At 40.9% G+C, this 26,996-nt stretch overlaps 1 long non-coding RNA gene across 1 annotated transcript; it reads left to right on the plus strand.

The window, feature by feature from the left end:
- Positions 1-24,355, plus strand: LOC111925522 (uncharacterized). Its single transcript, XR_015279896.1, has 10 exons — positions 1-101; positions 432-536; positions 5,689-6,273; positions 7,225-7,355; positions 18,902-18,976; positions 20,993-21,233; positions 21,876-22,012; positions 22,470-22,870; positions 23,293-23,355; positions 24,195-24,355. It is a non-coding gene; the product is annotated as an uncharacterized LOC111925522 (long non-coding RNA).
- The last annotated feature ends 2,641 nt before the right edge of the window (positions 24,356-26,996 follow it).

Raw genomic sequence — 26,996 nt, forward strand, 5'->3', positions numbered from 1 at the left:
GAGGGGCGGGGCCTGTAGTGAGGAGTGGGGCCTGTAGTGAGGGGCGACGGCGGCGCTGGGTTCCCAGAGTCATTAAATCGCTGAATCACGGAGTTTTTTAGGTTGGGAAAAACTCTGAGATCACTGAGTCCAACCTATCAAGGAACACCACCGGGGCCACAGACCATGGCACTGGGTGCCACCCCCAGTCTTCCCTCCACCGCCTCCCTGGGCAGCCCATTCCAGTGTCTAATCAACCCTCTCTGTGAAGGAATTCCTCCTCATGTCCAACCTAAACCTCCCCTGGCACACCTTAAGACTGTGAAAAAAGCTTCAAACTCATCCACTACTGTTCTCATTCTGTCTTTAAAAATCATCCCCCTGACAGTATAATCCAGAAAGACACTATTGCTAATTTTTTACCAATGCTGTGTTTCTCTTCCTCTTCACAGACACAAAATTGTGCTCAAGAAGAGTATTTCTACCAGCTGAGACAATTTTTAGCAATAATAGCTGAAGAGGTAAATCAATGGGCCAGTGTTGCTGTTGTACAAGTGGTAGGTGATCACTATGAGGGTGTGGTGTTTCCACCCCTGAAATTTCATGTCTGCCCAACTGTGCTCTGCTTAGGATGGATCCTTCTGATTCTGCCTTTAACTCACAAATTGAAAAGTTCTGAAAATTTTCAAAGTAGCAAAATTATTTTTAAGTGTTATTAATTAATATCATTAAAATGTGAGTTCTATTTCCTGCATGAACATTTTCATTTCAGTATTAAAGTACAGATTTCATTAAAACTCCTTGGTAGTACTGCTCTCACCTCCAAGATCTCAGTTTTCAAAGGATCCATCCACATAATCTCTGTGGTTCAAATGTGATGCATAAAAACAGGAAAAAAACAGTAAAAAAAAAAAAAAAACCTGTTTTTTTTTCCTTTTTGCCTTTGCTTCCAAATGAAATTCTTACATTCCCTCACTTCAGGAGCTATTTATGCTTGAAAATCCACACACTTTGGTTCACATTTATCCAAAGAAAGTACTGGATATTCTCAGGAGCCTTTTTAAGTAACTTTTCCCTGGAGTTGTCTCTAAGCTGTGACTGCAGATCTGTGCATCACATTCATTGAGCAGATGGGAAGTATTCAGGGGAATAAAAAATATGCCAAACATTTATCTGTGAGAATTTTTTGCTATGTATATTTGTGAACCTTATCTCATAGTTATATTGTGTATTAAACTGCTTTTCTTCAGAGTGTCTTTTGTAGCAGGTGAGCCAATGAGGAGCTCCAGTGCTGGCTGTGTAATTGTATTTTTACAAACAACAGAAATGAGAAACATTTCTTCAGATGTACCAAAAGCAGGTGCCAGAGAAGAGAGTCTGATTCCAGTACTAAATTAGTACTTAGGAAATACAAGAACATAATAAAAAAAAACCCAAAAAAAACCAAAAAGGAAGATCTAGAGGAGTTCTTTACAGGCAGTGAAGAGGTTCCCATCCCCAAACCTTTCTTTGCATTATTTTGTGTTTAAGGTGGAGGTGGAAGTGCCCATGAGCAGGGAAAATAAGCAGAAAATTTGCAGAGTTAGGTGGTACTTACCCCATCTTTCTGGAGGAGCAGGGGAAGGAGCCCCAAGCAGATTTGGGAGACTAGGAAGTAATAAAAATCCAATTTTTTAACAAGGAATTCTAGCAGAGATCTGAAGGGGAGTTCTGCAAGCCTTAATAAAGTAAGAGAAACTACAATAAGTGATATTTTTAATGGCTACATGAGTATTATATTCTTGGGAAGAGCCAACATGGCTCTGATAAAGGAATATCTTGTCTCACACATCTGGAAATACACAAAAAGGAGTGATTTGCTGGCTTGGATTTCAAAATCTCCCTCATCAAAGCTTTATCAAGTTTTATTTTGAGGAAACTAAGCAGCAATGCTTTGAGATATATTTATATCAATGCATGGCTAAAAGATAAATAGATTGTGAGAGTGTGAATGATCACTGAAAGATCATTCAAAGAGTTATCAAAAATTTCAAACACTGGTTTTCCTCATAATCTAAAAGCCTGGAAAGAGAGAAATGCACTGAGATGACAAAAGATGGAAAAATATGGATAAGGTGGTAATTTTTTATAACTTTTTTTTTACATTTTCCTTGTCACAAGTTCCAACAGTCTTGATGATCCATTAGCCCAGTTCTTCATCCACCTCTGCAGGTTAAATGAGGAGCTGTAGAACAAAAGAAATCTAGGGGTGATTTGATAAATATAGGCATGTTTCAAGTAGCATTTTATCTAATTTACTCAAGAAACTAGCACCAAAAATAGTGCTGCTGTCAATAAATTACTGGAAAAAAAAAAAATAAATCTAATCTGCCCCGGGCCACTCTTTTGCAGCAGTTTTGTTTGTTTGGAAAAATACTTTAGCTCATGTTTATTCAACACCTGAGCAGTGCTTCCATATTCAATTTGTCAGCTTACCCAGAGCCCAGAGACTCCAATAAATTATTAAAGAGCAGCATTGCATAGCAGGATTGGTAGTGACACATTGTGTCTCCTCACAGAGAGAAATCAAGCTTTATTTTCATGTGGCCCTCCCTGAGGATGATTCTGTGCTGCACCAAAGGTTTATTTTAAATGGTTGCATGGGTGTTTCTGGAACATCAGCACAAGAGTGTTTCAGACACTAGAGAAGAAAGTTATTTATTCTATTAGAGGTAATAAATTTTAGGAAAACAAAGATCTGTCAGTGAAGAATTATATATATAATATGTAGATGAATATATATATTGTATATTCAGTGTGACTTCTTGCAAAAATATTTAATTTTTTAAAAATACACTTTCTAAAGAAGAAAACTTACTGCTTTACTTTCCAATCTGGCAAATGATGAACAATTTTGCTTTCAGCAGCACAATCTGAGAAGCCTTGCACATGTGTTTCAAGCACAGGACGGTTTTGTTTTGTTTTGTTTTGTTTTGTTTTGTTTTGTTTTGTTTTGTTTTGTTTTGTTTTGTTTTGTTTGAGTGTTGTTGCTGTTACATCACTTTTCAAAATTTTACACATTTAGCACATTTTTAGTTTAGTCTTTAGAATTTGAATATCTTATTTTTTAGATTTGGAGGCTGGTTTAGAGCTTGAAAATCAAAGAAACTGGAAGAATGTGGGGACAAATTAATTATATTATGCTATAATGTTTATATAGCTAATGGATTAAAATTATGAAGGATTTGACAGAAGGCTGAAAATGTCTCCTGGGTCTTGAGAGGGAGTGTATCAATGGTATTTCATCCATGGCAAGGCAGAAGGCCTCTCTATTTAAAAAGTAAAATGAGATCATTAAACTTTTAGCCAAATATGAATAAGCATAAATATGCAAAAGCTAATGTATACCGTACCTTAGTTTATAATTATCCAAATTACATTTCTTGTTCACTATAATATCTAGGATATTTCATTGATTTTTTATTTCTTTATTATTCCAAAACTTCTTCAGACAGGGAAGAAAGTTTATTTGTTTTCACAAAAGGAAAATAAAATAATGGTTGGGGTTAACACTGTTTCATCTTGTCTGCTTACATTTGGTTGTTACTTTGGAATTACTTTGATGTAATTATATGCCAGCAGCAAAGAAGCTGGAATTAAAGAGCTTTCTGAACAGGTCTCAATGACTGTTCCACTAAGAGGCAAATCTTGACCTACTGACAAAAAGGACTTTAAGATTTTCCAGCCTCTTCTCCCTGTGTTTTTTTTCCTGTAAATATTCTTTCCTCATTGGTTGTGTTGTACAGGAAACAGTCTGCATTTAAAAGTTCAAGTTTTTGCAATTGAAAGAGGTTCTGAAAACAGGAAAAAGAGAATTTTTAATCCCATATGACACTGAACAAATGTGACACATTCATGTCATAAAAACTGGTAAATCCCTAATTGGTGGGTGAAAATTGTTGTCAAATTTCTTAGCAAACACTTTTTGAAATTTAACTTTTTAAAATTTTATTCTGTTAATTTTGTATTAGACAGTGAAAATAGGATTGTATTATTGATAGTAAATAGCAAGGAATAATATTTTAGGCATTCTCCAAAACAGAAGATTTTCCTTTTATAATAAAATCAGTCCATGATAAAAACCAGGTAAATGGTAATGCGCGGTTAAAACCATAAAAACTGGCAGGAAATCAGAAATATATTGTGGTTGTCACAGGGCTTTAAACCACTACAAATACTACAGTGTTATGGCATTTCCACACAATGATATCTGCATCAGGTCTTTGCTTTTGCAGATACTGAATTTTAAAAGAAATGTCATTTATCATTCATGGCAATGGAACTAAAACAATGCCACACAGAACTGGCAGATCCTGCAGAGAGCTGTACACTTTAAATGCTTAATTTTCAAAGCTCTTTGTGTGCTTTGCACTTACAGCTTGCCTGCAGTATCAGTCTTTTCTAAAGGTCCCTATGTAAATGTGAAATGTGTGCTGACTGCTCTACATTTAGATCTGTAGATACAGTATAAAAAGCTGCAGCTGAGCTAGTTGTAGGTTTCTTTTTTCAGCCACTGGAGAAAAAACAGGCAATTCTTGACTGTAGCTGTTATTAAAGATTCAAGCATGTTGTACAAGTAATTTTTCAGTATGGTGGAAGGATTGTGCAGTAGAAAGATCTTTGGCTTCTTTCAGAACTGTTTCACTGTAGAACTCATCAGAAATTATAAAGGAATAACATTCAAGGTCTCAAAGGATTAATGTTTTCAAATATTGACTGTCTAAAATCAGCAAGCTTCAGAAATAAGCTTGCAATACAGAGGAAATTCTGTGAATGAGGCTTATTAGTTAAGAATGATGAAAAATATTAATAGAACATTAGTTTTTTCCTCATTATCAATTAAAAATATTTATGCAGTAATATGCCTGTGCAGCAGCCTGTAATAAATTTCAGGATTAGGAAAGAAGTTGCCCCAAACAATTATTTTGGTCAAAATAACTGGGAGTAGGAACTCAACATTACAGAGGACAACAATGTTTACAGAAAGTCATTATTTAAAATTAAAAGGAAGAAAACATTATAGATAAAACCTGTTTAAACTGCATTTTCTTAAGGAGATTCATTTCATCATCCACTTGTGCAGATGGTTTGCAGGACCTTTATCACGTGAACAATTGAATTTATTCCTGAACAATTATCTGATGGAATTATCCACTTCACTGGCAAATATTAATAAATGCATCACTATCTTCAGTCATATCAATTTATCCCTCTTGGAAGGCATGCACAGGATGCTCCTGAATGGGAATTCTAACAGTGATTAGGCAGCATTTTCATATATGCATCATACATAAACAATTTAAATGATCATCACCTTGTTAACAGTATCACCTCTTCAGAATTTGCAAAGCATCTAATCTTTTAACCTTGGAGAAGCATAAAGAAGGATAATTCTACATTTAAGGCAGAGGAAAGGGTTCAGCCATGTCCAGTTTTGTGGATCTTTTTGTACTGTTGTGTTTCAAACTCCCTCTCATATTCACAAAAGAGAATTTCCATTTTGTATAAATAGGATGTTGATGGTAAAGGAGGTTGTGGTGCTTCCAAATCTCCAGTACAGCTGTACAGAGCATTATATGAGTTTAACAATCTGATTCTTCTTACTACTAAGCCTTGCAGAGACTTACCCAGCTTATTCTTTTGTCTCCTTTTACTGTTCCACTGTTCCAGTGCTATCAGAGCTGCTCGGGTTGGTAAGCAAAGGTATTTCCTGTGCAAACAGAGCTCTTGGAAATGTTCCAGCACTTAAGCAGCGCTGCTGGATCTAGGAGCTGCTCAGCTGGGTTGGTAGCAGTCAGTGATACAGCCATCAGCACACTGGAATAACTGGGATTTTGGGATAAGTCACCTCAGATTTTCAGGAGTGAAGCTGAAGTTTCCAGACAGTCATTGAATTGAATCTTCTGGTTTGGACCAGAAAAAGTTGATTTCAAGGTCCCCTTCCCTTCCAAAGGACACACAGACACAAATGAAACTGCTCTGAAAAGCTTTCAGAAATTGTTGTGGTTTTCTTGCACTCTTCATTGCTGCTGCAGGTTTGTGAAACACAGCAGAGAGCACGGAGCCCTGACCCTTCAAAGCAACCAGGACCAATTTCTCCCCAGCAGAATCTGGCAGCACTGATTAATGTCCAGCACCATCAGCACCAGGACTATGTACAAGCTGCTGAAAGCTATAAAAATGCATCAACCTCTACTCCAACATATAGTAAAGAAAGTATTTTTAAAAATCCCAATCAGCATCTCACTAAACAAGGTGAGAGAAATTGTTCTTTTGGTGTCACAGCCTCAAAAATATAGAAAAGGAAATATTGCTTAATTTTTTCAAAACCATGGAATTATCATGGGGGAATTCTTAAATCATATTTCTGGCATTGAAATGGAATAACAACCAAAAAGAATCACAAACTCAAAAAGGAAATCCAGCCACATTAGCAAATTTTTGTGCTTATCTATCCATTAAATAAAAAGCATCAAATTGAAAAATATTTTAAAATTCACATGTAATACAGTAAATCATCAGAAGAGAGCATCATATTACAAATATAAAAATCAGGTCACACTCAAGAAAAGGGAAAATTGCTCAGGTATAGTTTTCTACTCGCAGTTAAAGCCAGTTCTTAAAGCCCATAAAGTATTGGTATGGAAAAACTCCAATTTACATTTGTGAATGTTTGATTCTCAGGGTCATTAACTGGCAGAAAATTGCATTGAATTAAGTATGAATTCTATCTACACTTTTACTGAGAATTAATGATATGCAACATATCACAAGCTTTAATGTCTTGCAGCTTCATTTAAATAGAACAGCCATTAACATCTTGCAGGATTGCTCTGATTTTCAAAGAGAGGCCATCTCCTTGTTATTTGTACTCGACTTCCTGCGTTTCCTCTACTTGTTTATTCATGATAGAAATTATGTTAGGCCTGTCACTTCAGATAATTAATGATGCACAAGGAAAATCAGTAAAGAATACCCTTGGCTGATTATTCATAATTACTCAGAAACTGCAATAGTTGTGCTAATGGGGAAATCTATCTTTGATTTAATTATAAAACTAGATTGAAATTGTTTTGGAAAAAGAATTGATCTGCTCTGTTTCTGTCTTTTATGATAGAACTCAGTAGAGAGAAAATAAGAGGCTCTTGATACTTATTACAATTGTTATCTAAATACTTCATTTTTAATTACTTCTTATTTTCTCAGACAATAATGAAGTTGGCTTATTTTAATTTGGGTGATTGATTGTCAAGATGCAACAACTGTTTCTCCAGTCTACACACCAGCAGTCTGTTTTTACATGAAAGCACCAAGCAGGAAATTGCTCCATGATAAAGGTCAGCATCACTACATTTTTTTCCAGAGAAAGTCATAGAAAAGGAGTAAAGAAATTAAATTATGAAAATGTGAGATCTGTATCCCTCAATACTGGTCTCTGTAGGACAGAAAAAATATTCACTTAATACATAAATCTAAAAATAGAAGAAATGTTTGGGTTTGTGGGTCATTGTCACCAAAGTGGTGACACTGATCCATGCATCCATTCCAGTGTGACACCTGATGATGGGTTTGGAACTCTTCCTGCAAAGGGGAAATGTCCTACATGCTTTTTGGGATGGTAATATTAGTTCTTTTATTATCTACTCTGATAGTATTTAAAGTTAAAAAATTGGAATATTGTTTCATGCCAGTTCATGTGTAGGGCTTTTTAGTTGCTCATCTTCATTTATTTTTACATTTTTTTTTTTGTTATAGTTGAGGAGAGACCTCATGTTCAAGAAACAGAAATATGAACAGACAAAAAACCTTTACCAGAATGTTGTATAGAAATCATAAGCATATGACATGAAATAGGCTTGAAGACTTTGATTTCAGTCAGATTTCCACTCCAAGTTTTAAAAAAAAAACAACTTATGAAAATATAAAAACTCTGCTTTCCTAATTTTACCTACAAAATTCCTCTTTTGGCTAAAATCCAGGATTTCACAGGAGTCTCTGTAGTGTGACATGGAGAATTAATAGATTTGACAGTTTTGGAAGAACTTTCTACTTCTAGAAGCTGGAGATGTCAGCAGCATCTGAATTCTTCTTGGTTCTGTGGCTCTGCCATTATTATTTATTTTAAAAACCTTACTCTTTTCTCCAAGAGAAAAGAAGTATTGCTCTGTCTGATTAGTTACAGACAGAAAACAAAATCATGTCTGCCTGATTTAAGTCAATATTTAAATTTGTTTCCAGTTCTGATATCATCTGGATTATTGTAAGGTAGTGATAAAATGTGTTTTAATACTTTATAATTTTTGGGTAACTTTTCAGCCCTGGAAATATTAAAATTGTTGAGAAGTAGTAATCTTAATAAAATCAGGAAAGAATTTAATTTTTTTTTAATTATTTGGAATATTGGATAAAAAATAAATTTTGGAATCTGGCTATAACGACTTCAAAGGACTCTGCTGCTGGTAAGGCAGTCAGGGGAATGTTTATGGATTTGGGATTTTCAGAGCAACACCTCTGTGCAGTTCGTGTGAGTGGTCTAAGGCTCAGTTTGTATCCCAAATTGTTTGTAGCTGGAATCTGTTCCCATCTTTAGTGATTTCCTCGTGTTTGCTCAGGGCAGCTCCCTCCAGGCTGGGGTTTGTGTGAGAGTGGATGGTACAGATCTTTTATCCTGCATGGGATTGGCAGCACTGGATCAAAAGCACACTGAAATGTTCATTATTTAGATGTACATTTTTTCTTTACTTCTGTAAGCATTGATGTCCAACTAAAGAGCTCCTCAAGAATTTACTGTGCTGAAATGGGGAGGTCCTGCTCCTCCTCCAGCCTAAATTCTCATCACAGAGTCTCACCTTGCCTCTAATTCTGCACCTGTTCCAGCCTTCTAAAACAGCAGGGAAACAACCAGCAACAACAGGAAAACATTTTCCCTGGATTAGTGAATCAAATCCACTCACCCCGAGAGAGGAAAGGTTCCAGAGCAAGCGGGGGATGTGTTGCCAGGGTCAGAGGGATAACAAGTCACTTCTTTTTGCAGCATCGAGCTGTTGGAGCAGCTCAGCCGTGCCTGGAACATTGCCCTCGGCACAGGGATCATCAGCTCGGAGCTGTACCTGGAGATGGAGAGTGCCCCAATGCTCCCCTGATAAATGAATTATCCTCCCCGGATGCTCCAAGGGATCGCTCCTTCCTAGAGGAACTGCTGTTCTTTACCAAGGCTTGGTTTTATTTGTCATCATCACACTCGTGCAGGTGTCTCTCTGTGGATGGTGTTAAACAGCTCTGTTCACACCTGGCACGACCCGTAAAATCTCTCGTTCAACAAAGGGGGTTTTGTGCATTTAGCAGAGCGCAGGGGTGCGCCGCGATTTCAGGGTGAGAGTGGGAGCATCATCTTGGAGATTTAAGGGAGAAGTTTGGAGAAATGCAGGCATCTGTGTCCCTGGGAGAGATTTGAATTGGCGGCTTTCCAGCAACACGTGCCATTGACAGAGTTTAAATTTATTTAGTGCCTGACAGAAGTACTTCATTAATTGCAGAAGCACTCCTTGTCTAAGCGTATAATCAGAAACAAGGTACTTAAGCTGTCACGATTCAATGCAAGAGTTGTGGTACTTGGGGAAAGCAAACAAACTAATTTTCCTCCCAAGCTGACTTCTTCCTTGGCAGGGTTTATATGCTTAGTGCCTGATTTGTCCTCTTTTCTAAGTGGTTGATTTTCCATTAATCTGTGCATCAGAACTGGCAAGCGCATGATCTGTAAAACTGTAAGAGCTGTGAAGTTATAAATGGCATATGAAGGATGGCATATGTATGAGAAAACCTGTACATTCATCAATATATTGCAAAAAGTCAGACATCTATCTGAAAGAAAACCATGCACTTATTGTTTATAAATTTATACTCAGACCTGCGCTTACTGCAACCTTTTCAAAGTTCTTTTTTGTGTAAAACAACTTTTCTGTTTCATGGAAATATAGGTATTTAGGTATATTTTTATATATTTAGGTACATTTTATATATATTTTATCTATTTATATAGGTAAAATATATTTTTTATATTATATATATTTATATATTATATATATTTATATATTTTATATATTTATATATTTTATATATTTATATAGGTAAATATTGAAACTGCATGTTGAGAAGATTGGTCAGCCTCTGTTTTTTCCCATGGACAATCTAATCAAGCTCTGGGATAATTTGGAAAGGCTGGAAAGGACAGAGAGCTATGAACAGTGTGCTTCAGATTTGCCCATATCCTCTGGGGCTTTGTTCTTTATGTGGCACAGGACCACAAATTCTCTGTCAGATTGTTTATAACTTCTGGAAGTGATTTCTCTGCTCTGGTGAACTTAACCACTCCTTCCATTGTTTGGGATAAAACGACATTCCCAAGCTTTGTCTCTATCAAATCCAACACTTGTATGTGTAGGTTACCTATAAGGAAGGTTGGCTGCTATCCTGAGGTTTCCCTGTGCATTTTTATTTAACTGTCGAGTACAGAACTCATTTGTGCAGTCCTTTTTCAGTGCTTGAACCAAGTTGTGACGCTTTGAAAAGAACTAATTTGATTCACCACTCCCAAGGAGTTACCCTGTTATTCTCCAGGGAGAGAACAATGTGCCACTGTGCCCTCAACTCCTTTAAAGCTCACGATGTTCTCTTTGCTTCAGTCACTGTGAGCTCTTCAAGAACAGCATGAACCTTTCAGAAGCTGGCAGTACTGACAGTACCCTGTGCTTTGTGCCTGAGGACCTTGGCATGGCCTTTAACACCAAAACAGGTATTTTGAGTTAGGGTTCCAGGTGTCAAAGCCATTTTCTCTTTCCATTCCCACCTTTCTGCATTAGCACACGTTGAGTGCAAAGCTGTCAGCTTTGTTAGCCCAGAGCCATAAGTGTTCAGCATCCTACCCTGGAGCTGCACAGTTCTGTTCTCCTGCAGTCCTTTCCTTGGGTTTCCCAGGGCAGGAAGGAGATTCCAGTCAGGACCTGCCACTGCTGCAGGTGAACATCTTACACCAAAATGTATAAATGTATATACTAAAATACCAAAACCCATCTAAAAATATTTCAAGGGCAGAGTTCCTAATAGCTATTTGTTACTATTAAAGAGTAGAGGAGGCTGGGAAACCACTGTGGGTTTGAGGGACTTGAACACAATAATTCAAACACTGTTATTAACGTTTGCCATTGAAAACCCTCATTAGGATGTTGGTTTACTGTCTTCTGGACTCAGTCAGGTTGAATCATGTTGTTTACCATGGGTCAGAACCATGACCATGAGTAGAGAAATGTGTTGCTCAACTGCTCTGCAGCATCCAGACTTTTTTAAAATTTAATATTGCTCATCACACACTTGAGGGTGAAAAGATTAATTGCAACACTTTTCATCAGCATCAGGTTTACAAAAGAGGCATCTGAACAGGGTTTCAGCTGATGAAAAAAATCATTCTGAGTCTATTAGTAACCAAATGGGTGGCACACATTATTTATTCCTGAGTCCAGCTGGCAAGACACATCTCACATCCATGAGTAAACTCTTTTATCTCTAAACAGGAGTGCGTGCAACCCAGTTGCCCACTGGAATCATTCCTGTATTATGCTCTAAAAAGTGACCAAGTATTGTCTGGGACTGTGGTGGCTGACATGGGGCAAAAACACACCAGGATCTGTGCAAACAGTTTCACAACATAGGCAGCAGAAAGAAATACCAAGCCTTGGGCTCTGGTACAGTTGAGTTCTCACTGTAGAAAGAAATCTGAGTCTGAAGATATGTGTGGAAAAGTTCCCTTGGAGCCAAATAAACCTTTGGATTAAACCTTTAGTTTGGGATTGGTGACCTTGAAAATGCTGAGCATGAAGCTGGTCAGTGCACCAGCTCTCCTGAGCACTTATCAGTTCATCAGCACAAATATCCTTCTTTGTACAAAGTCCTGGGCTTTCATTTCTCCATGGCAAGCATGGACAAAGGATGTATCAGGATGCCTTTCATATTATCTTTGCTACTCTAGTTAACAGTCACGTTTGCCTCTTTGCCTGGTTGGAAGGTTCATCCCAGTGATCTGAAAGCTCCAAGTTTGTCATGTTTGGGAATATCCCAAGGGCCTACATAGAGAAAATCAACCCCACACAGGAACAGGTGCTGCGACATCAACAGATAAGATACTGCAAGGTTCCCATCTTCTTTTCCAGCAAGCACTTACCATCTAGTTTAACAGCAAGGAACTCATTTTCCAAGAGCTACAAACACACCAGTGAAAGAGCTGATTTAAAGTGCTGGCCCTGAAATGGGGAGTGGGGGAAGGAGGGATGGGGAATTGCATCCTAAACAGCACTGCTCAAGCAGGACCAAATGCAAGGACCAGAGCAGCTCTCCTGGAGTGCAGCCCCAGATGAGGCTTCTCAGCTGCTTTTCCCTCTCATTTAGCATCTCCTCCAATGGAGCAGTTTCCAGAGCTCTCAGCTCCCCAGTATCAGAGCTGGCCCTGAGCACAGGATGCCCAGGGCTGGCAGGGCAGGGCTGCAGCACTTGCTGGTGCACACACAGCCCTTGCCAAGTGGGGTTTGCCAGCAGGGATTCAACTGGTCCTAGCCTGGCCAAGGATCTGCTTCTAGTTTGGAGGTACCCAGTAAGTCCAAGAGCCCTGTCCTTCCTTCCAGCCCTTCTTGCACTCATTTCAGGCCGGGCATGCCATCCCTGGCTCTGCCATCCCTGTTTAATGTGCTGGTGCTGGTTTTCCTGCTGGATGAGAGCACACCTGCAACTTCCCAGCAAGGGAAATCCTGATCCCCAAGCAAAAATAACTTTGCTGTGCATCCAGGTACATGTGTTCTTCAGCTGCTGTCCTCTCAGGGGCTCTTGGTGGTTTGGCTGGAACATGTGGCACTGCAACTAACTACACCAACCAGAGAAAACTGAGCCACATCCACTCATGAAAGCACTCAGCCTTTTTCTGCTCTTTATGTTTGGCTTCCTGACACTGGCTGAAATCCTGTTCTTTCAGATATGTTTTTGTGTGTATATTCCTGCATCTGCCCATTGCTTTGAGGCCACAAGTTGTTCTGGTTAATTCTGATGTTGAGAAGAAGAGGTGTGGCAGGGTGTGTGCCTTTCTTTTTTACACCAGCATGAGTGATGCCAGGAAGAAGAAAAGAGAGAAGATAAAAGTGCCTTGATGCTATTCCTTGAGCATACAACTGAGATAAAAAATTGTCAGTCTTGAGTACATGAATACACAAGCAGGAAAAGCACAAATGTACATACTGACAACCCACTTAGATACAGAATATTAATTTCTAGACATTCTTTTTTTCTAGCATCTTTTCATTTAAAAAAAAAACACAAACAAATGAAATTGCAGCACTTCTAAAAACCTCCATGCTGCAAGAGCAGGATGGCATCAGCTATAGAGCAGGTGTGCATGTTGGAGCAGTTTAAGGTGATGAATTTCCAGTCTGAGGCAAGGTGTGATTTATGAGATAATTAGAAAACTAAATGCGTAACCACCCTGTTTACACATGGGGCAGTCAGGATTTATAGACAAATACTGCATTTTGCCTTCTATTAATCACTATTTGAGAAACTGGGAAATGCCAGTGAGAGTTTAATGTTGTTGCAATTGAGATAGATAGAAGGAAGAGGGGCAACAGGGTATAAGAGCAGCAGAAAAGTGATTAAAGGAGTTTTGTCCCTGTTTGCAAGAGGGCTCAAATCATTGAAGACACTATGGAAATACTATGTAATGGCTACTACAGACAGAAAAGATGTAGAAAAAGCTCTCAGTCTACTTGTAGAAATTGAAAAAAAATTAGTTAAAATAATCTTTAGGTCTTTTTATGTACAATCCTTCCTGTTACAAACTGAACATCAGTTCCTAATTTGCTTTTCCATCTTTTTTCTTCACAGTGAATAGCATTTTCTTTTTCACTTTAAACGAAAAGCACTGAAATTAAATTAATAAGCATATTGAAATACTATATATGAATGTTTTTACTACTTTTTCCATGTCGAGTAAGGACTCAGAGACAGAAGGTAAGCTGTTTATCTTGTACTTTTTTCCTCCTTACTTAAAGTCAAAGTGAACTTTTCCAGTAAGCACAGTGGGTGAGATTATGATGTCATGAATACTAAACTTTTCCTTTCATTTCAGTGGAGTTAGGAGTGTTTATAATGTTCCACAGACTAATTTTTTTAAAGCATACAATTTATTTGCTTGTAGAAAAATCACACCCATAACTCTTAAGAGTTATGAAAAGTGTGGATTTCAGTAAACTGCTTTCTAGTGCAATGGTTACTCAAATACTGAAATGGGAGATTTTTAGACTGAAGGTTCTGCAGAATTTGGGGCAAGATCAAGTTACTCTGTTATTAGAAGTAAATAAATAAGACATTATTTCTCAGGACTTTCCATTCAGTTGTGTGTGGTGCTTAAATAACTTGAATTATTGATGTTTTGCTCCTCTCTTTAGATTTTTCAATGTAATCAACTTGATATTGAGAAATAACAGTGTGAAATTACAGCTAACTGAGCACTTTGGTCTGACCCAACAAAACATTTAATTACAAGCTGCAAATGAACAGTTAATGATTTTAATGAAGCTTTATGAATGCTTAAAATTAATCATCAATCATTAAACATATTAAAGCAGGTAGCAAGTTTTGCTGCTTAAAGGAGCCCTTTGACCTTGATTTGATGAGCAGTGTTTTGGATAATTAACAATCTAACCATCCTAATTCTTCATACAGCACCCAGCTGTAAAATGTTATTCCTGAAAATTGTATCATTGCCTGTACCAGGGGAGATGGTTTTCTTTTTGTATCTTCTGCACTCAGACAAGCTGAAAAGATTTTATGGGGAATTTAATGATGAGAACATTTGATTCATCTATTGCATCTAGTTTGTCAATAATATGTTGGCCTAATATAAAGATTTAATATATAGGTTTTCTATTTAATATGTAAACTCAATTTTTTATGAGAGTCTGTCTGTAGGAATTCAGGTGCCACTTCCTCACCACCCTCATGGGGAAGAATTTTTTCCTAAATATCTAATCCAAACCTCCTTTCTGTCAGTTTGAAGCCATTTCCCCTTGTCCCAGCCTCCAAGCCCCTCTGCCACTCACTTGTAGCTCCTTTAGGGGCTGGAAGCTGCTCTTTTCTTGGAAGGAAAACATTCAAATTATTTTGACAGTAACCCAAGTCCATGTGATACTTAAAACAGAGTTCCAAGGCCAGAATTCAACTCAAACAATTAGCAAAAGTAAACTGATTTTCATGCTGTTGTCAGATGCTGCTGATGATAAAAAAGTGGGATGTTTGTTGTTACTCATCTCCCCACTCACTGAGCTTATGCACTGGTTTACCCTCTGAGTAGAACATGTGCCAAAGCAGCCCTGAATCCATCACCTTCCTAGATGGTGCAGAAAGGCTTTAAATAAAACCAGTAGCTCTGTCATGTGCAGTAGTCTGTATTAAGAACATTATATAAGGCCTGACATCTCCAGCACCCCCAGAACCTGGGGTTTCTCCTGCCCAGCTGCTGGAACCCAGCCTGGTGTGCCCTCATACCTGCTGTGGGATCTCCTCCTTGCCTCCAAGTCACAGAATCATGGAACCATTGAGGTTGGAAAAGACCTCCAAGATGATCAAGTCCAACCATTTGTCTTGCATAGCCCCCTTAAGTACCCCAAATCCTCAAGTTCACATTCTTTTGCCTTTCTTATCAGTTGCACCTTCCCAATTAGCTCCCTCCACAACTCAGCACGTAGTTAATTCCTTAATGGCCCATCAGTGCTGGTCTAAACCCTTTGTTCTTCATCCCCACCCTGTTCATCCCTTGTCTGCAGATCTGTGTCCCTGTGTTTTGTTTATCCCTTTCCCTTTTACTTGTGAACTAAAAAACCCTGGATCTTGTAACTGTCTGGAGTCGGACACTCTCCTGTTCCATGTACCTTTGACAGTCTGTCCATCAAACTTGTTTAAAAAATCACTTTCTGTGCAGTTTTTGTGTGCATTAGAACTTCCCAGCACCTTGGCTGCCCTATAAATTTATCAGGCAGCATTTCTCATGAATGTGTATGTCCCAGGGTGTGCTAAACTGGGATGTTATTCAGTCCATTGCCCATCAAACATCATCTTGTGAAACATCAGTAAATATGGATTAAGTGTCTGTATTTCATGAGACCAATTTTAAATCTCATTAACATTTTTAACATTAAAGTGAGTACATATATATATCTATGGGTGTATATATATATATATATATATATATATATGTGGGTGTGTGTGTATATATATATATATATATGTATGTATGTGTGTGTATATATATGTGTATATATATGTATGTCTGGTATTCCGTTTGTGCTTTAAGGCTTCCCTGAAAGATGACTTCATCCTCATTTCTGTGCTCAATAACTCGCACTGGATCTCATCAAGTCTACCTAAATATTCTTATTTGCTTGTACAGCTCTTTCCCCAAGATTCTTCCTATCGCCCACAACCCCCTTTTGCTTCCTATCACTCCTAAAATATTCTGCTCACCTAGAAAATGCTTCTGTCATCTAAATATTTAATCCTGCGAACAAAAGGCTGTATACTAATTAAAGAGTGCTAGATCACTAATTATTGAAACAATGCCAGAGGTCCAATTAACTAAGCAGTGCTAGAGCACCAACTCAGATGTTCTGCTCTTCCTGGACAGAAAATTGTTAACACACTCTGGCATAACACTGGTTTGCACCAGCCTGTGCTCCACATAGCAACGTCTATATTTGGTTTGGAAAGCCAGTATGGACAAGGGTCCAAGGGCAACATGCTTGAGACCTTTCTGTTTCAGAGATAAAGGGTTTTTGCTGTATGGACACAAACAGGGCTGCTTGAGCTGGTTTTGTGGTGTTGGAGTTGTACACAATGATCCTTGTGGGTCCCAGGGGGAAATGCAGACATCCCTCAAGAGCTTTGAACTGAAACAATGCCTGGAGTGGAGGAATTCTGAAAACAGCTGTAATTCATCATCCCCAGTGTAGTTTATTTCTCCTTTGGGCATTACAGCACAGCCCAGCATCAAAGCCACAGTGATGATGGCGTGTGCATGGCTGTGGAGGACAGATTATGGATAAACAACTGCTCAAGATAAATGCCTGATGTCCAAAAGGAGAATAAACAACAGCGTTCTTAAACATGGCTGTATGTAGGGAACACATAAAGCCTTTGGAAAAACAAATTAGTGGTAGGAAATGAGTGAGTTGGCCAGGCCCAGCAGGGATGAGGAATACAGTGAAGGTGAGGGAAGAGACTGCTTGGGTCGGGGGCCACTTTCTGACTTCCCACCAAAACTAACTGAGAGCTAAAAATGATCTGTGATGCAAGGGGGAAAATGTGCTCAAAACTAAAAGAGGGTCTCAGTGCTGAAATATCACACTGGGCTTTTTATGGCTCCCACTAAAATAAAAATGATTTGCTAAAGAGGACTGTAGGGATTATATGGGAAAGGTCCTGGATCATGCATTCAGTGGAGAGTGGGTCCCATTAGCACACCTGGCTAGGTGACCCTTGCTGTCTTCTCCAGGTCAATTCCTTAACTCTTAATTTTTTTCACTTGGCAGCTGCTCTCTGGCTGCAGTTCAAGGTGAGCTTTATTTCCCTGTGTGTCCCAAGGGGATTTCCCCTGACCATGGAAGCCAGTCCCTGGATTTCCATCAGCTGCAGACACTTCTTGTTACCTTCCTCTCTGGAAACAAAAAAGCAGGGCTATGTTTATGTTTATATACTTCTATTATCTATATTTATCTCTTTATCTGTCTATATATTTAACTGAGGAACTTAAGCATCTACTATGCTCCCTGACTGCACCTTCAACCACCACATGGATATAAATCAAGATGTTCCACAAGAACAAAATATAAGGGACTGCAGTTAATGGGGATATAAAAACAGCTGTGGTTTTGTTTATCTATTGACAAAGATCAGTTCATGTCACATGGAGCAGCAGAAAGCTGGACTGACAAATAAATCTCTTACAAGAGAGATAACACAACATGTGCATAATAATAGAACATGTGCACCCACGCTGGCCTCTCGAGCCTGGCTCTGCCCTGCCTTGTTTTTGACTTGATCTGAGAGAACTCCAAATTTCTCAGGATTTTTCTGCCTCGTGGCTCTGTGAGAAACACAGAGTGTGGAGGTGTTTGTGTAGCCTTGGGCTCTACATTGAGCAGATGGGTTTTTCCCACATAGAGAATATTTTTGATCAGTTTAATGAGTTATGGGTATAGATAAGCTGCATTGATCCCAGATTTAGACACAGCTTCTTAGCAGATATTTTAGTATAAAAAGACATTTTCTTGGAAAAAAAATGTGACTATTTCATTAAAGGTGTTTCAGTTTCTTCTCAGTTGCCTGGGTAAGTTGCAATTTATTTGAGCTGGAAAAGAGTGAAGCTCTCAACCTCTAAGTGCTGTAGATTAGAGCATATCAATTTCTTTTTCTCTGCAGTTTCTGTGCTAGGGCAAAACCTAATGTGGAAAGGTTTTCCTCTATTGTGGGAGCATTATCTCCATGAGAAAGATTTGGGAGTTCTCTGAGGGAGCAAAACCTTGCAACCCAAAAGAAAGGGGATGTAGTTTGGTGCATAAAGGTGGGGTTGGAGTGTAGGAAATGAGTCAATTTATATGAGAGCTTTGAATCTTGAAACCTGTTTATGGTCTTTTTCACTCATGGAGGATGAAAAATGTACTCCAGGATGGAGAGTGACCACAGTGTCACCACGTGCAAGCCTGAACTACTCCATCTTCCAGACCTGGCTGGCTGTGGTGGCTACTGCTCTTTAGAATCTACATTACAAACTGTTCTCCTTCCCTTTTTGTGTTAGGGGCAATCTCTGGATGTGCTGGCAGGGCAAGTGACTGGAAGGCACGAAGCCCAACCAAACAGCTGGAAGTGGCAGGTAATGCTGGAGTCTTCTACTTGAAAAAAGCCTTAAATTAAAAAAAAAAAACCTACAGTGAGAAAGCAACAGCTTCCACTGTCCAAAACCACACACACAGTTTCTGCAGAGGCATGGCATGGCTTGGGTATAAAACATGTTGTTTGATCCAGGTACCACTTCAGATTTCCTACCCCAGTGATCCAGGGTAAGATCCACCACATTTGTAGTGGAACCCTTATCAGCAGCAAATGGGTCATGACTGCAGCACACACTGCCTCAGCGTGTGAGGAGGATAAAAACTGTTAAAACTCCTGTTCTGCTCCTCATTCTTGCTGCAGATGGGAGTCAGACCCTTTTCCTGCTCAGAGCTCCCCACTGGTGCCGTGCATTGCACAGCTGGACACCTCCCTGCTCACTTAATCAGGGGAGCTGGAAAACTGCTCGCTTCAGCCTTGATTTTACATATTAATTGCTGACTTTCTGGGAGTGGAAATCAAGCTGATTGCTGATTTGCATAAGAGGAGGTGCATTTGCATGAGTGTGAGCATTCCTCATGGGTTTGCATCCTGAGAGACCTGCACAGAGATGGAAAGATGGAACAAAAAGGGTGTTTGCTTGCTCTCAGGCCGTGCTGTACAGCATGTCAATGCCATGGGACACCAGCAAGACAACACTCCTCTTCAACTGCTCCTGCCTTTAGTGATTGCACTTAAAATAAAGTGTAACCAGCTGGTCCTTCACACTCTGCTCCAGAAAGGTGCAGAAATGGAAAATGAACCTTTTTGTTCAAGACCAAGCTCAGCACTGCAATAGCTGATGCTGCACCTTCAGTTTCTACACCAGCAAACTCCAGGCAGCATGTGCCTGATTCATAAAACCACATAGAGATAAAATGTGCATTAGAAAAGTCCCCTAAAATCATCAAGTCCAGTCATTAACCCAACACTGCCAAGCCCACCACTAAACCCTGTCCCCAAGTGCCACATCTACACATTTTTGGAACACTTCCAGGGATGGTGACTCCACCACTGCCCTGGGCAGCCTATTCCAAGGCCTGGTCACCCTTTCAGTGAAGAAATTTTTCCCAACATCCATTGGCCATTTCCTCTCACTCTGTACTTGTTACCTGGGAGAAGAGACCAACTCTCACCTTTCTAGAACCCTCTTTTCAGGCAGCTGCAGAGAGCAACAAGGTCTCCTCTGAGCCTCCTTTATTCCAGGCTAAACACCCCCACCTCCTTCAGCCACTAATTCACCAGCTTCCCTGCCCTTCTCCAGAGCCACTCACAGCAAATTTGGCTACAGTGTATTGAAAATCCCTTGGTGGAAGGTGCTTTGGGAATGATGACATGGGTGGAAGGTCTGGGCTATGCAGGAATTGCACTGCAAAGCACTCAGTGGGGAGTAGATCTTGCACCAATTACTCTGTGATTCATTTCCAGGCTCCCAGTGTAGGGATCCAGAAATGGAGAAACATTTCTCCATTTGTCCTATTCTCCAAAAAGGTATTAATCTGGTCTGTCACTGACAGAAAGGCTTCCAAATATCCCTGGGTAAACCAGGATTTATAAAAAATTAAGTAAAAAGTAATATAATGTTCAGTATGTCACTGAAGTAAAAAATATAAATTTTAGAATCTTTATTACATGGAGTAAAGATAGAAGAGAAAGGGTGTGGTTCTTAGCTCTCCTTGTTCCTTCTTCTCCATGATTCTGAAGTTTTTAGGAGCACAGAGAGTGACCGGTTGAAAGTTACTCACAGTTTTAGTTACCTAAGTAGCTATAGAAAACTTATTTGTTAATATATAAAAATAATACACATGCCTATTGTCAATTGGGTAAAAATAGATATAAAGATGAAACAGCCGTGTGGTTCAGGGCCATTTTTGTGCCTTTAGAGCCAAGTGAGCCAGGTTATAGTGAATTGAACTTGTGCAGAAAGTCTGGAGAGACCTGCCAAGTTTTTTGATAATATCCTAATAAACACAAGAAATAAGATCCTAACGAGCTTTGGAGTTTTCTTCCTGACCCGCAGAACTGAGATAAACGAAGCTCCCTGTGAAAGAATATCCCGAAGGAGCTCAGCTCAAAGGAGACCAAAAAATCCATTTTGAGAAGTGCAGCATCAAGCAGAGAAAAAAGTTTCACTCAGGAACATCCTACCAGGTGGTTCTGGGTGAGCACAACCTCCTGGAGGTGGATGGCACTGAGTACTACCTTGGTGTGGATTCAATCTGCATCCATGACAGCTGGAATCCTAGTGACATTGCCAACAGGTAATTGCTTTTAGTGTCAGATTGTTGAATGATACTGAGCATCCTCTCTCACCAGCATTTATGTGTAGGTTAAGTCCAGCTCCCAGTGAGGCTGGATTTGTGGGAAGCACTGGAAGATGCTGCAAAGAAGATTTCCCAAATGGTTTCCTCTTTGGAGGTGTCCATGTGGATGATCTATGCCCTGTTTTACCCAAGATAGGAAAAGGATGGGCCTGTTTTCCTCATCTTGGGAAAAAAACAGATGAATCCAGAATGTAAAGAAGATTCAGGGGCTTGCCTGCAATCACAGCCCTGTGTACAACTGATGAAGGAAAGCCAACAGGAAAATGCTGAAGGACTGTCTCAAACCCCCCTCAGAGACATGCCTGTCCACCCAGGGTCCACCAAAATTCACCCCAAACCTGTAAGAGACTTCTGGGGAGTGCTATCCCTTTATCAGTCTGTGCCATGGCCTTTTCTTTCTTAATTGCTTTTATTTTCCTGTCACCTGTATAGCTCTAAGTAATAATTAATTATGTTTGCAAGGTGCTTGTCTGCCATCACACAGAGGCTGGAGCCATGATGAAACGGGGGTGAGGATGTGTGATTCATGCCTCATCCAGTATTTTCAGTAAGGAATCTCTCACCTGTGCCCTGTTTCAGCTCTGACATTGCCCTGCTGTGCCTCGGATCTCCTGCCAATGCCAACGGGTTCGCTGAGCTGGGAGCGCTTCCACCTAAGGGAGAAATTTTTCCCAATGACTATTCCTGCCGTGTTACTGGCTGAGAAGTGGTCAGTGGTGAGTGAGGGGGAAGGAGGAGGGTCCAGGGGGGCAACCATACAGATAAACCTTCTTTCCTCAACCCCTGGAGCTGCTGGGCCAAGCTGTCACCCTTTCTCGTGTCCCCTCTGCTGTGCAGTGAGTGGTGGCAGCATGGACAGGCTGCAGGAGGTGATGCTACCAGTGGTGACCACGATATCCCTGCTCCCAGGAGGGCTGGTGGGGATCCCAGGCAAGGACAGCATACTCTGTGCAGGTGGAGATGGTGTGAGGGCAGGATGCAGTGTAAGAGCTCTTATAATCAGAGGGGTTTCAAGCTGCCCTCTTTCTTTCTCCCTCCTTTCTCACCTTGCTGTGCCTCACGTTCTGGTTTTGCCATTTCTTCACCTGCAGTAGTTCTCCTGCAAATCTTGGCCCCTTTTTGCTGCTTTCTGCTGAGTATCTTCTGAACCAGGCCTTCTCCACATTCTTCCAGGAATCAGCAAGCAGAGAGAAAAACCTCCAGCTCCTCAGGGTGCACCTCTCCTCTCTGATTCTGGAGAGTAGATTGTCCCTGTCTCTCAGCAGCGTGTCCCAAGTTCCAGATACTGGGGACAAGGGTGAGACTTTGGCAGTCACCTCTGCCCTGACCCAAAGGGTGAAGCTACAAGGAAGTTTTCCCACTCTTCCAGTGCTGCTGTTTTGCTTTGTTGTACCCTGAGCCAGGCATTGCTACATCCTGCTTGTCAACCTTCTCCTTCCCATCCACTCTGTTTGCAGCAGAGCTTGCTGCAAGTTTGGGCTATGTCCAACAGCTTTCTCTGGCCCAGAGGTGGAAAAAGAAGATGTTGTGAGGTTCCCATTATCCCAGAGGATCCAGGTGGCCTCAGCATCAAGGCAAGGAGGTTTGGCATGAGAAGTCAAGAAATACTTGTTACCTCTTCCTGTATTCCCTTCACTGCAAAGGTGGCTTCTAATAAAAGCAACCATGTAGAGCCCTTAAAAAAGTGTGGGAAAATACATAATCTGTGATTAAGTAAATATAGGAATATAGAAACATACAGAAGTAAAGCAGGTTGTACAATTATACATAGTACATTTATAGGTACAGGATAATTATAGGTCTGTAGATGTTTAGTGTATTTTTTTGTGTGTGTGTGAGTGATTTAATTATGTCAGAGCCTTGTTACAAATCAGGTTGTGAGCCCAGGAAGAGCCTTTATCTTCTCACATATTTTAAGTCTCTAGTGCTCCTTTATCCTACCCGTTCATTGCTCAGATAATTTGGCTGAATATTTCCTTTCCTTCCTCCAATCCAGGGGGACTCTGGGGGTCCTCTCAGCTGCTACAGGGATGATCACTGGGAAGTCCATGGCATTTTTGTGAGTTTTGTCTTGGTTCCCTGCTGTAACCCCTACCAGAAGCCCACAGTCTCCACACACGTGTCAGCCTACTAGGACTGGTAAATTCTCCCATAAGTTGTTTCACGCCTGTGCATCTCCCCTGAAAGCGAGGGGTTGGCCACAGGAATTTTTCCTTTATTTTTCAGAGTGGTTTTCCTTTCTTTCAGAGTAGTTTTTTGTTTATTAAACCATTAGAAGTAGAACAGGGAGATCTGGGGAGGTCTAAAATCAGGATATTTGATGCTACTTTTGGTGCAGTCAATTTTAAGGGAGCAGCTGCTGCCTCAGAGCTGAAATGCTCTGCTGAGGGCCACAGAGAAAATTCAAGCCAGGCAGGAACAGGGCTCTGTGTCCAAAAAATTATCATCACCATTCACCCAGGCAAAACCTTGCTGTAGGAAAACATGGGAGGAATTAGCTGGATGGGAAATGCAGCAAACATAAAGCATCTCTAAAAGTGCAAATCCTGCAGTGCTGCACTATCCACCCTCAGCTTCACATTTGGGAATGAACAACAATTTCTTTTCTCCATAAATAATGACTGGCATAAGAAGCAGCTTTTTCCCAGGCACAGGGTGTTGCGGAAAAGCTTCTGTAAATTGTGGGTTCTGCTGGAAAGAAATGTGAGGAGAGGTATTTTAAATCAGTGTGGGGTAGAGAGAGGCCACTGTGGTCCATAAACCTTTTTGGGTGGGAATAGGTTGTTAGAGCAGTCCCCTGGCTCAGCTGGGAACAATCCCTTCTTCAGACCATTCCCTGGGATGGAGACATGCCTTATTCTGCCTCTCTGCTGAATTAATCTGTTTTTTGCTTTCCAGACTACGGAGAATAATAGAGAAGGATCGCTTGGTGCATGAATATATGAGATAAAATTAAGTAGCTGTGCTCTTTAACCCTCTTCTCATCCTTTCTGCACCTCTCTGGGTTATTAACAGCAAGATTTGGCTAATATTGGTGTAATAAAGTCTCAGTGAGTGCAGCCTGTTGGTTTTTTTGCTCTTCCTGGGTCAGTGGGTCCAACCCTGTCAGCAGGGAAGGAGGGTCAGGGAATGCCCCAGTTTGTGAGAGTACCCTTAACCTGGGGCTGGGCAAGGCTGTCATTTTGGCACCAAACCTGCAGAAAATGGTCATGATGGATTTTCCTCAGTGAGGGGTTCCTTAGGGATAACCCCACCAGAGGCAGAGGTGGTCAGCTCAGTGCTTCCAGGTCAGTGGGAGCAGAGCAATGTGTGATGGTGCTGGGCACCTGTATGAATGCTCCTGCCCTGGTCTATTCTCACAGCAGCCAGCTGAGGTTTTGCTTGCAGAACTGGGTTCTCTTCATATTCCCAAACAAACAGCTCCAGTCACAGAGATGCTCCTAGAGAGAGCATTTGCCTCCAGTGTATTGGCAAACTCAACCCATAGAAAGCATAATCCATCCAACTTGTTCTTAAATTCACTCTGTACAGACAGGATGATTTTTAAGACTGAGAACATAGAAAAGGGTATTTCTTCTAGGCAGGAAGCAGTAAATTCCATGTACAACAATCCCCCTGTGCTGTTAGGTGTGCAGGGGTCCTTATTCAGTCAGCTGTCTGAAGTGAATAATATTTCCAAATATTTTCCACTCCCTATTAGACACACAGGAGAGCAGGTAAAGGGAGGGAAAGGGGGAGACAGAGGAAAAGATGCATGTGAACAATAAAGCAAGATTTGTCTTTTGATGATCTGCAAAACCATCCCTTCTCCATCCCTGGAAGAGTTCAAGGCCAGGTTGGATGGGGCTTGGAGCCACCTGAGATAGCGGAAGGTGTCCCTGCCCATGGCAGGGAGGTTGGAATGAGGTGACCTTTAAGGTGTCTTCCAACCCAAATCATTTTATGGTTCTATAAACTACAAAACCATCCTCTTGGAAAACACAGGGAATCCCACAACCTCCCCTCTCTCCCTTTTGCTGTGTGTGAGATGCACATTTATGGGTGAAGGGTTTCGGTTTAGATCTTTAATAATTTTAAACCACCTATTTTATCTCTCGTAAAACCTGCACACACCGGGAGCACAGCACCATTTTAGCAAAATCCTCTGGGGAATGCACAATTCTCTTCTCCAGAAGCCACTAGAGGGCATTGGCCAACCAAGGGAATGTCCCACATGGTTATCATCGACTGCTGAAGGAGTTTTGTGGGCCAAGACTGATACCGTGCCATGTCTCAGCCTTGCACTCTGCCCTCCGTGTTTGCTTGTGGACCCACAGATAAGCAATGCCACACAGGAGCTGCTTTTCACCTCTGATTCCCAGAGCTCTCTCTGCAAACAGTTAAATCTTCCTTATAATGGCAAACGAAAATGAAACCAAGGGTGTTTTCTGTAAGGCTTGTGAAGGAGCAAAGTCCTGGCTGTATTCTTGGCTCTCAAGTTTATTATGCTGCACTTGGCAGTGTCTCTTGGGTGCTCAGCAGTTTGGCAGTTCTCTTCTGACAAATTAAAAACCCCTGAATATCAGTTTTTCTACCCCTTAATAGTACTGAATGGTTCTTGCTTCTTTTAAGACAGCACATGTGATTTCTGCTGCTACATCATAGAATCCCATAATGGTCTGGGTTGGAAGGGGCCTTAAAGTTATCATCTAATTCCAGTCCCCCTGCCATGGACAGGGACACTTCTGAAGGAGCCTGGGTGTGCCCTGTCCCAGGAATGTCCATCCTAAGAGCACTCAGCAGTGATCTGTCAGGAGCTCACTGGCTGTATTCAAGTTTTTCCTTTGAGCTGCAGAACGAATTAAAAACAAGATCAAAGTCGTTGAGAAATGACAACTTACAAAGGGAGCCTCTCAAACTACTTCCAAAAATTGCTCAGATGCTGAGAAGTGAAGCATTACTGCATCTGATGCCTGGGCTGGGGGTCTAACCCTGTGTGCTTGGTGTAAAGGGGGATTTGTGGATGTCCCAGGGGGCCCAAATTTCTCATCAGCCTCCATCCCTGGTCAGGGCTGGGAATCACTGGGGATGTTGCAGCTACTGGGACTACATCAGGAATTTAGTGAGTGTGCATGTGCCTTGCCACTACCCAAAACACCACAGCCATCCCCTCTTTGTGCCCTGATGTGACAGCAGTGACAGCCTGTCCCTGCTTCTGCCCACAGTTGTGCAACTACCCCTGTGCTCTCCACAGGGCATCAGTTGCTTGAAACCTCTGGTCACAAGCTGCCCTGAAATCCGGGCTGGACATTGCTCCTTTAAATCCTTCCTCCACATAAACAAGTCCTGGACCTGTTCCTACAACTGCCAGGAGAAGAAATCTCAGTCTGTACCCACAGGAGCAGGAGAATCAGGCGCTGGAGACATACAGCTCTAATTCAGGGTCATTATCACATCCCTGGTGCCAAGAGCAGCATTTTCCTTCTGTGTTTTGCTGACAGGAACAGCTTGTGCTGCTCAGCCATGATTTATTGTGTAGGATAAGAGGGAGGTGGGAGCTGGCAGCACAGGGGCAGGGCATGTGTGCCTCTCCTGTGCCTCATTTCCCTCTCACTATCCAAGAGCCTGGCTGGAGCTGCGTGTTCCTCAGCACTGCTGGGCAAAACTCTGATCCCAGGAGCCCACCTTGGAAAGCCTGTGGAAAATGCAGCAATCCACAGG

This window comes from Cyanistes caeruleus, chromosome 1, assembly GCF_971803275.1.
Source record: "Cyanistes caeruleus chromosome 1, bCyaCae1.hap1.1, whole genome shotgun sequence".
Taxonomy (NCBI): Eukaryota; Metazoa; Chordata; class Aves; order Passeriformes; family Paridae; genus Cyanistes; species Cyanistes caeruleus.